The sequence below is a fragment of the Nicotiana tabacum genome, chromosome 23 (assembly GCF_000715075.1).
Source record: "Nicotiana tabacum cultivar K326 chromosome 23, ASM71507v2, whole genome shotgun sequence".
Lineage (NCBI taxonomy): Eukaryota > Viridiplantae > Streptophyta > Magnoliopsida > Solanales > Solanaceae > Nicotiana > Nicotiana tabacum.
In genome coordinates, this window is record NC_134102.1 from 26,243,285 (window position 1) to 26,253,545 (window position 10,261).

The following is a 10,261-nucleotide window of genomic DNA, read 5'->3' on the forward strand; positions in this document are numbered from 1 at the left end:
TCCGGACCCGAACCAACTAACCCGATAAGTCATAAATCAATTGCAAGACATAAATTATGCAGTAAATGGGGGAACGGGGTTATAATATTCAAAATGGCTGGTCGGGTCGTTACATTCTCCCCCTCTTAAACAAACGTTCATCCTCGAACGAGTCTAACAGAAGAACATACCTGAAATCACAGCATCTGAAGAAATAGCGTATGGCCTAGACGGGAGGGCATAGAAACAGGCCTAACTACCCCCTGATCTACCTCCCCCTCTCGGCTGACCCATAGCTGACTGGGCTCCGCCCCTAGCTAGCTGAACTCCACCCCTAGTTGGCTGGGCGGGTGGTGAGGTAACTGGTGCTGTAGTCGGAGGGTGAGTACTCCGTTGTGGAGTCCCACCCAACATCCTAGGGCAATATCTCGCAATGTGACCAAAATCCCCGCACTCGAAACAACCCCTCCTCTGACGAAACTGCTGCTCCTGATGCCCAAAAGAATTACCTGACGATACCTGAGCGGGCGGGGCATAATGAGAACCCTGTGCTGGCAATGCACTGAATGATGACTGACTCTGCTGAAATTGGACTCCCTGAGGAGCACCACTGGAACCACCCTGACCACGAGGCCTCTTAGCCTCCCTCTCAGTCCTCTCCTGACCTCGAACCATCTCAATCTGTCGAGCAATGTCAACAACCTCATAAAAGGTAACCCCAGATACTCTCTCCCTGGTCATAAGCAATCGAAGCTGAAAACCGAGGCTATCTATAAACCTCCTGATCCTATCTCAGTCTGTGGGAACCAACCAGACCGTATGATGAGCTAATTCGGAGAATCGCATCTCATACTGTGTAACAGACATCTCACCCTGGCGAAGCTGTTCAAACTGCCTGCGCAGCTCCTCTCTGCTGGACTCAGATACAAACTTCTCCAGAAAGAGAACAGAGAACTATTGCCAAGTAAGGGGTGTTGCACCAACAGGCCTACGCCTCTCATAAGTCTCCCACCATCTGAGTGCAGTCCTAGAAAACTGAAAGGTAGTGAATGAGACCCCACAAGTCTCTAGAATACCAACAGTATGGAGTATCCTCTGACACCTGTCCAAGAAGTCCTGAGTGCCCTCTCTCTCTGTTCCACTGAAAGGTGGCGGCTGGAGTCTCCCAAACCTCTCCAACCTACGCTGATCATCCTCAGGCATAGCAGGAACCACATAATCCTGTGCAGCTACAACCGGCTAGGCTAGTGGTGCCTCCAGTGTTTGAAGTCCCTGAATAACCTGCTCGAGTGTACGAGCGATAGGAGTCTGAGTGCCTCCCCCAGCCTGAGAAGTGGTTGCGGCCGTCGAAATAGAGACCGCCTGAGCAAGGCCGGTACATGCTGTCAGAATCTGAGCTAAGGCCTCCTGAAGGCCTGGAATCACAATAGGCACATGTGGTGCCTAAGCTGGTGCATCAACAACTAGAATCTGGTCCTGTTCTGGGACAACCGGTGGATCTGCAGGTACTGCCCCAGCTGTTGTACGGGTTGCACCTCTGCCACTACCATGGCCTCTACCGCGGCCTCGGCCTCTTGCGGTCTGAAGTGGTGGCTGACCCTCTTGACCTGTAGCATGAGTCCTCAGCATATGTGAGAAAATGAAATATAGATGTTTAGTTACTAGAATACACAGAACGCGCGATAAGAATCCAAGAATGTGAAATTTTCCTAAAAGTTCTGCAGCCTCTCGAAGATAAGTACAGACGTCTCCGTACCGATCCTCAAGACTCTACTAAACCCGCTCACGACTCGTGAGACCTATGTAACCTAGGCTCTGATACCAACTTGTCATGACCCAAAATCTAACCATGATCGTGATGGCGCCTATCGTATTACAAGGCAGGCCTATTCCCCAAAATATTACTACTAAACCGATTATAAGAATTTAATAAAGCATTTCAACATTTGAATTTCTCATAAACTAAATCAACTTTAAATATAATTTTAGAAATACGAAAACGAGCCTCAAACATCGGGGTGTCACTAGGTCACGAGCGTCTAAATCTATGAACTAAGAAATGAAACTACCTAACTGTCAATACAATCCAAAAGAAGAAATGATAAAAGGAGTGACAAGGTCCTGCGGACGCTAGCAGCTACCTTGCAATCTCCACAGATAGCCAGCCTGAACTCAACGATCGCTGCGTTGTAACTTACCTGAATCTGCACATAAAGTGCAGGTGTAGCATGAGTACAACCACTTCAGCAAGTAACAGAAATAACTAAGGAACTAAGCAATAGTGACGAGCTAAGTGAAACAGTCCAATTATTTATTTTTCACAATTTAAAATATAAACATAAATAAACAAGTAAATTCCATAACTTGGCAAATGCCACAAAGAAGTTTAATGGATAAATGCAGCAACAACACAAATAAATACAACCTTACAGCAGTGCCACTCCATCACTCATCACTTGCACTCAACACTCAATACTCAAAACACTCAACACTCTGCGCTTACTGGGGGTGTGTACAGACTCCGAAGGGGCTCCCAAAGCCCAAGCGCTAAGCACGGACAACTCACATGCCATCATATCAATTTCTAGATCCGCACGGTCAACTCACGTGCTACGTGGACAACTCACGCATTATGGTATTAATATCCTCACAACCAGGCCCCCGGCCTCACTCAATCATGTACCTCACTAGCGTCATCATCACCAACAAATAAGGGAACACAGCCCACATCAAGTATCTCCGTATATTAGTAAATAATACAGACTGAGGTAAACAGGTACAATAATTTCTATAACTGAGTACAAATAATGTGAGCAAGAATAAAGCCTAAGCATGATCTCTAACATGAATGCAAACAAGTTCAACAACCAATAAACACATAACCAAATATAATAGTGATTAGGCCTCACAGCCTCACGGGACGGACCAAGTCTCAATCCCTCACGGTGCACACCCACACGCTTGTCTCCAAGCGTGGGTATCACTTCCAAACCATCGCGTGATGTCAAATCTCTGGGTTTATACCCTCAAAGCCAGAGTTAAAATTGTTACTTACCTTAACAGTGTAAAGATCCTACTCCAGGATGCCCTCGTCTCTAGACTCGGTCTCCAAATGCTTTGAATCTATTCACAATTAGTACAATACCATAAATATACGCTAATGGAATGAATTCCACAAGAAAAACTATCAAATTATGCCAAAAATCTGAAACCGACCAAAACCCGACCCCCGTGCCCACGTCTCAAAATCAGTCAAAAATGGAAGAATAATAAACCTTGACCTCTCCCGAGTCTAACCATACCAAATTTATAAAAATTCGACATAATTTGGTCCTTCAAATCCTTACTTTACTCTCCAAAAATTCCAAGCCTTAACCCCACATTTTCACTAATTACCATGATTAAACAACGGCAAATCCCCATATATACAAGTATTAGGGCTCAAGTAACTTACTTCAATGAAACCCCCTTGATTCCCTCTTCAAATCTCTCCCAAAAGCTCCAAAACCGGATAGAAATGGTGAAGAATGCACCACAATTTGCGAAGTGTGATATATAGGATCTGCCCCATGGATTCCGCACCTGCGAACCCTTTCTCGCACCTGCGGACTTGCACCTACGGTCCCAGGTGCGCATTTGCAAAAGTCACTTAGACGCCAAGCTTCGCACCTGCGGCTGCCCCTTCGCACCTGCGGGCTCGCAGGTGCGATCCTCTCTTCTGCACCTGCGCTCAATGCCAGGCCTCAATTTTCCGCATCCACGACATGCCATCCGCACCTGCGATCATCGCACATGCGGCTCACCATCCGCAGGTGCGGCCACACCAGTAGCCTTACACCAGCAGCTTCCAGATGCATTTTCCAACTTCCAAACTCCCCGATAACCATCCGAAATCATCCCGAGCCCCTCGGGACCTCAACCAAAAATACCAACAAGTCATATATCAACATACCAACTTAGTCGAACCTTCAAATCACTCAAAACAATATCAAATCATCAAATTACCCTCGGATTCAAGCCTAAGAACTTCTAAATTTCTAAATTCGGCAACCGATGCCGAAACCAACCAAACCACGTCTGAATGACTTCAAATTTTGCACACACATCACAAATGACATTACGAATATACTCCAACTTTCAGAATTCCATACCGACCCCGATATCAAATTTTCCACTGCCGACCGAAATCGCCAAATTTCCAATTTCACCAATTCGAGCCTAATTCTACCACGAACCTCCAAATCACATTCCGATTGCGCTCCTAAGTCCAAAATTACCTAACGGAGCTAACGAAACCATCAAAATTCAAATCCGAGGACGTTTACATATAGATCCATATCCGGTCCACTTTTCTAACGTAAATTTTTAAATTATGAGACTAAGTTTCTCATTTCACTCAGAGTTCCTTCCGGACCCAAAAACTAACCCGATAAGTCATAAATTAATTGAAAGACATAAATTGTGTAGTAAATGGGAGAACGGGGTTATAATATTCAAAACGACTGGTCAGGTCATTACAGATGTCCTCCCTCACACTATTGTCAATTATATTAAGGGTATCGATATACATATTGATAGGCAAGACATGCCAATATGGAATATTGATAAAAATGGTGCTTTCACTTGTAAATTGGCATGGAAGAATCTGAGGAGACAAATGAACACTTCCTTCACTTTTAAAATGATTCGGTAGAAGAAACTTCCCTTTAAAATCTCTTTCTTTATGCTAAGATTGTTGCAAAATAGCAGTCCAACTGACAAAATGGTCCAAACATTTAGAATAATCTTACCTTCTAAATGCTCTTGTTGTAATATACATAAGGAAGATACTATCATGCACCTATTTTGAAAAAGTTATATAGTGAAGTAGGTATGGTCTTTCTTTGGTCAGCATTGTGTCATTAAGATCATGGAAGGGGACATTCGACAAGTAGTCATGTCCTAGTGGTTACTCAAGCAAAAAATGATATTCATGCTGCTTTGTTGCGATGCATTCCTTCAATTATTTGTTGGGAAATCTGAAAAGCAGGTGCGCAACTAGGTTCGAGAATTTACATATGTCTGTCAGGGCTAACATTATGTAGGCTCGCAAAATTATGACTATGTAGTTAAATACTCGATTTCCTTCTATCAAACTGCCTTTAGCATACAAATCCTTATGTCATGCAATTGATTTGGCTCAACCAGTAATTACAATCAAAAGATAATACGGGGAAAACCAAAAAATGAATGGATAAAGCTAAACATTGATGGTTGTTGTAATGGAAATCCGAAAAGTGCAGGAGGTGGAGGTGTCATCAGAGATTAGAAGGGTTGTTTCATCTTGGCATATGCAGAGTTCTATGGACAATGTAGCAACAATCTGGTTGGGGCTAGAGCATTGCTACAAGGGTTGAAAATGTTAATCGATACAGATTTCTTGTCTGTGATTGTAGAATCCGATTCCATATTGATTATTAACATGATTAACAACAAAATAAAGGTACCTTAGCAAATTAGACGTGTCGTGGATCATATTATTCTCCTCTCTATGGAAGGTAATTTCCTTTTTGTCCATGCTTATATATAAAGGTGTCAAACGGGCTGGGCTTGCCCGGTTCTGGACCGGCCCTGACCGGGTTTAGACCAACCCAGTAGTAAAGCGGTCGGGCAGTGCTGGGTTGGGACGATATAACAACCCGGTCGGTCATTTTCAGTGTATTAGCCCCCGATCCCCTATTTACTATTTTTTCCCTATCTGTTTCTGCTTATATGACTTGCCGGGGGGTCTTGTTTTTGGTTTCAGAGTGTTTTGGGACACTTAGTCCCTAAATCGGAAGCTTAAGCCTTAGGATTTGGACCGTAGTCGAAATTATGTGAAGATGACTCCGGAATGGATTTATGTCGGTTACGGTAGTTCCGTTGGGTGATTTTGGACTTAGGAGCATGTCCGAACTATGAATTTTAGGTCTGTAGCTAATTAAGGCTTGAAATGGCGAAAGTTAAATTTTTGGAAAGTTTGACAGGGAGTTGACTTTTTGATATCGGGATCGGATTCCAATTCCGGAAGTTAAAGTAGGTCCTTATATTGAACATGACTTGTGTGTAAAATTTAAGGTCAATCGGACGTGGTTTGGGATGATTCGGCATCGTTTGTAGAATTTGGAAATTTCGAACTTCATGAAGTTTGGATTGGAGGGTGATTCGTGTTTTTATTGTTGTTTGACATGTTTGGAGGGCTAGACTAAGTTCGTATGGTATTTTAGGACTTGTTGGTATATTTGGCTGAGGTCCCGGGGGCCTCGGAGGTGTTTCGGATCCTTAACGGGTTAAATTTGGACTTAGGCAAATGGCTGAAGTTTCTAATATCTGGTGGTTTCGCACCTGCGGTGGGGAGACCGCAGGTGCGTACTTACACGTGCGGGTGAAGGAGAACAGAAGTGAAAATAGAGGAGATGGCCAGGGGTCACAGGTGCGAGGGGATTTCCGCATCTGCAAACTCGCAGATGCGCTTGAAGTTTCGCAGATGCGGAGAGTGAGCTGGAGGCGGTGAACGCAGAAGCGGACCATTTTCCGCAGGCACATACACATAGGTGCGGCCCCTTCATCGCAGATGTGGACCCAGCCCTTTAAGTCATTTCCGCACCTGCAAGGGAAATTTCGCAGGTGCGGCATCGCACGTGCGACAGTGTGTCCGCAGATGCGAAAGAATTGGGCAGAAAATGGGATTTCGAGGGTTTGATTTCCATTTCGATTTTGGGACTTTGAGAGCTCGGTGTGAGGCAAATGTTTGAGGTTTCTTCAAGATATTTTTGGAGTAAGTGATTCTAACTCGTATTGGACTATATTTCATGAATCTATTGCTATTTTCATCATCTAATTAGGGATTTGAGTTGTAAATTTGGGGGAAATTGGTAGAAACTTCATAGGCTAAGATTTTGAGTTTTGTAAGGTGATTTGAGGTTGGATTCGAGTAATTCTTGTATGGTTGGACTCATGAGTGGATGGGTGTTCATATTTTGTTACTTTTTCGAATTTTGAGACGTTGGCCCGAGGGCCAGTTTGAGCCTATTTCGGATTTTGGCTAATAATTTTGTGTTTTTCTTGTGGAATTGATTCTTTTAGCCTATATTAATTATATTGTACTGCTTGTGGCTAGATTCTGGGCATTTGGAGATTTATTCGAGGGATAAAGGCAATGCAAAGTAGAATATTGCGCGGGTTGAGGTAAGTAACTGTTTTAAATCTAGAATTTTGGTATGATGTGACTATTTTGGAGGTGATGCACATTCTAGGTGACAGGCGTGTGGGCGTGCACCTTGGGGGATTGTGACTTGGTCCGTCCCGTGAGACAAAAAATAGCCTATTGTTAATTACATGTTCCTTCTGTGTTATAGAAATTTGGCTGCAAATCATGTTAGAAATCATGCTTAGGCTATGTGATGGTACTGTTGGGACCCGCAGAGGTCACGTACTTGTTGAAGTATTTGCTAATTGTTGTCTTGTACTCAGTCATGGTTTTACTTCCGTATCATATCTCAGTCATTTCTTGATTCTTGTTGATACACTATGTTATTTTTGTTTTGGCTGCTCTTTATGATTTCTGAGAGGCCGAGGGGCTAGAGAGGTTGGTGACTGAGTTAGGTCCTGAGTGCCGAGCTGTGAGCTATATGTATGTATATGGATCGTGTTGCACGCCGCAATGAGCCTTAGGGCTATATATATGGATCGGGTTGCACGCCGCAACGAGCCTCAGGGCTGTATATATATATATGAATCAGGTTACACGCCGCAGCGAGCCTTATGGATATTTATATGGGATAGGGTTGCACGCCGCAACGATATAGCAATTGGGCTGAAGGAGCCCCTCCGGAGTCTGCACACCCCCAGTGAGCGCAGGTACCTATTGAGTGTGAGTACTGAGGGCTGAGAGCCGAGTGATTAAGCTGTTATGACGAGTTGAGAGTCTGTTGCCCTGAGAGGCTGCACCTTTTTTTTATTTGTTGATGCACTTAGTTGCTATCTGTCATTATTGTGAAATTTCTAAAAGATTCTACATCCGGATTACCTGCACTGTAACTGTATAAACTGATTTAACTTGAACTGCCATATTTGAAAGCATGTCTATTCTTTGCTGGAATTATTTAAAATGAACTGTATTTGTATAGCTCGTCACTACCTTCTCATTTCCTTATTTATTTCTTTTACTTGTTGAGTAGGTTGTTCTCATGCTATACCCTGCACTTCATGTGCAGATCCAGGTGTGTTTGATCATGGAGGTCATTGAGTTTGTGCGCGATCGAGTAGCGGAGACTACGAGGTAGCTGCCGGCGTCCGCAGACCTTATCTCTCCTTTTATGTTTTCTTTCTTTTTTGTATTGATACTTAGACATTGTTTGTATTAGACTAGATATCTAGATGCTCATGACTCTGTGACATCCTGATATCGGGCTATTTTTTCGCACTTATGCTTTGGGTTTTACCCCGTTTTTATAATAGACTCTGGTTACTTTAAATATATTAATTTATTTTTATTAAATGTTGAAAGTGTTTTGGAGATGTCGGCTTGCGTAGTATCGCGATAGGCGCCAGCACGACGGGTTAGGTTTTGGGTCATGACAAGTTGGTATCAGAGCCTAGGTTACATAGGTCTCATGATTCATGAGTAAGTTTAGTAGAGTCTTGCGGATCGGTACAGAGACGTCTGTACTTATCTTCAAGAGGTTGTCGAACCCTTAGGAAAAAACTTCACATTCTTGAATTATTGTCGTGAGAATCTATTGATTCTAGTGACTAAACATCTGTTATTTCATTCTCTCACGGATGGTGACAACTCGTACTACGGGGCCATGAGATGTCGAGGTCGCGGTAGAGGCCGCCGTAGGGCAGAGGTGAAACCCGCGCAGCAGTTAGGGCAGTACTTGCAGACCCACCAGTTGCCCCAGTCCAGGAGCAGGCACCAGTTGTGGATGAGCCTGTGGGACCAGCTCAGGCACCACCTGTGCCTATTGTGATTCCAGTCCTTCAGGAGGCCTTAGCTCAGATTCTGAATGCGTATACCAGTCTTGCTCAGGCGGTCTCTGTTCCGGCTGCAGCAGCCACTTCTTAGGCCGGGGGAGGCACTCAGACTCCCGCCACCCGCACACCAGAGCAGGTGGTACAGGAATTCCAGACACCGGAGGCACCACCAGCCTAGCCGGTTGTTGCTGCTCAGGATTTTGTGGTTCCTGCTATGCCTGAGGATGAGCAGCATAGATTGGAGAGGTTTGGGAGGCTCCAGTCCCCATCTTTCAGTAGTGCAGAGGGAGAGGATGCACAGGATTTCTCTGACAGGTGTCAGAGGATACTCCGTACGACAGGTATTCTGGAGACTAGTGGGGTCTCGTTCACTACTTTTCTATTCTCTGGGGCTGCCTTCAGTTGGTGGGAGGCTTACGAGAGGCGTAGGCCGGTCGGCGCAGCACCCCTTACATGGCAGCAATTCTCCGTTCTTTTCCTGGAGAAGTTCGTGCCTCAGTCCCGCAGAGAGGAGTTGCGCAGGCAGTTCGAGCAGCTTCGTCAGGGTGACATGTCTGTGACACAGTATGACATGAGATTTTATGAGTTGGCTCGTCATGCTATCTGGTTGGTTCCCACAGACATAGAGAGGATCAGTAGGTTCATAGATTGCCTCACTTTTTAGCTGTGATTGCTTATGACTAGAGAGAGTGTGTCTGGTGTACTTTTGAATAGGTTATCGACATTGCTCGTTAGATTAAGATGGTTCACAGCCAGGAGCGGGTTGAGAGAGAGACAAAGAGGCCTCGTGGATAGGGTGGATTTAGCGGTGTTCTTTCTGGGGGCAGTTCCACCACGGTAGAGGTCGTCCTTTCAGACATGCTCAGACGGCTCGCCCAGTTTACCATGGTGCATCATATGGCCATGGTTCACACAGTTATCAGCATGTCCATTCCTCTCTCAGTGCTCTCACAGCTCAGAGATCATCTCGTGCTCCATCGGGTCAGGGCTCGTCTATGCCAGGTCCTTCTACCAGTTATCCCGGTGCTCGGGGCTCCCTTCAGTCCCCAACACCAGTACCGGAGAGTTGCTATGAGTGTGGAGAGTTTGGCCACATCAAGAGACATTATCCCTGCCATACGGGAGGTCCGGCTCAAAAGAGGAGCCAGTCTATGATATCAGCACCAATTGCTTCAAGAGAGAGTATCGGGGTGGAGCCCAGTCATCTAGGGGTCGGCCGAGAGGGGGAGGCCGAGAGGGGGGCGGCCAAGCCCATTTATATGCTCTTCTTGCTAGACCAGATGCC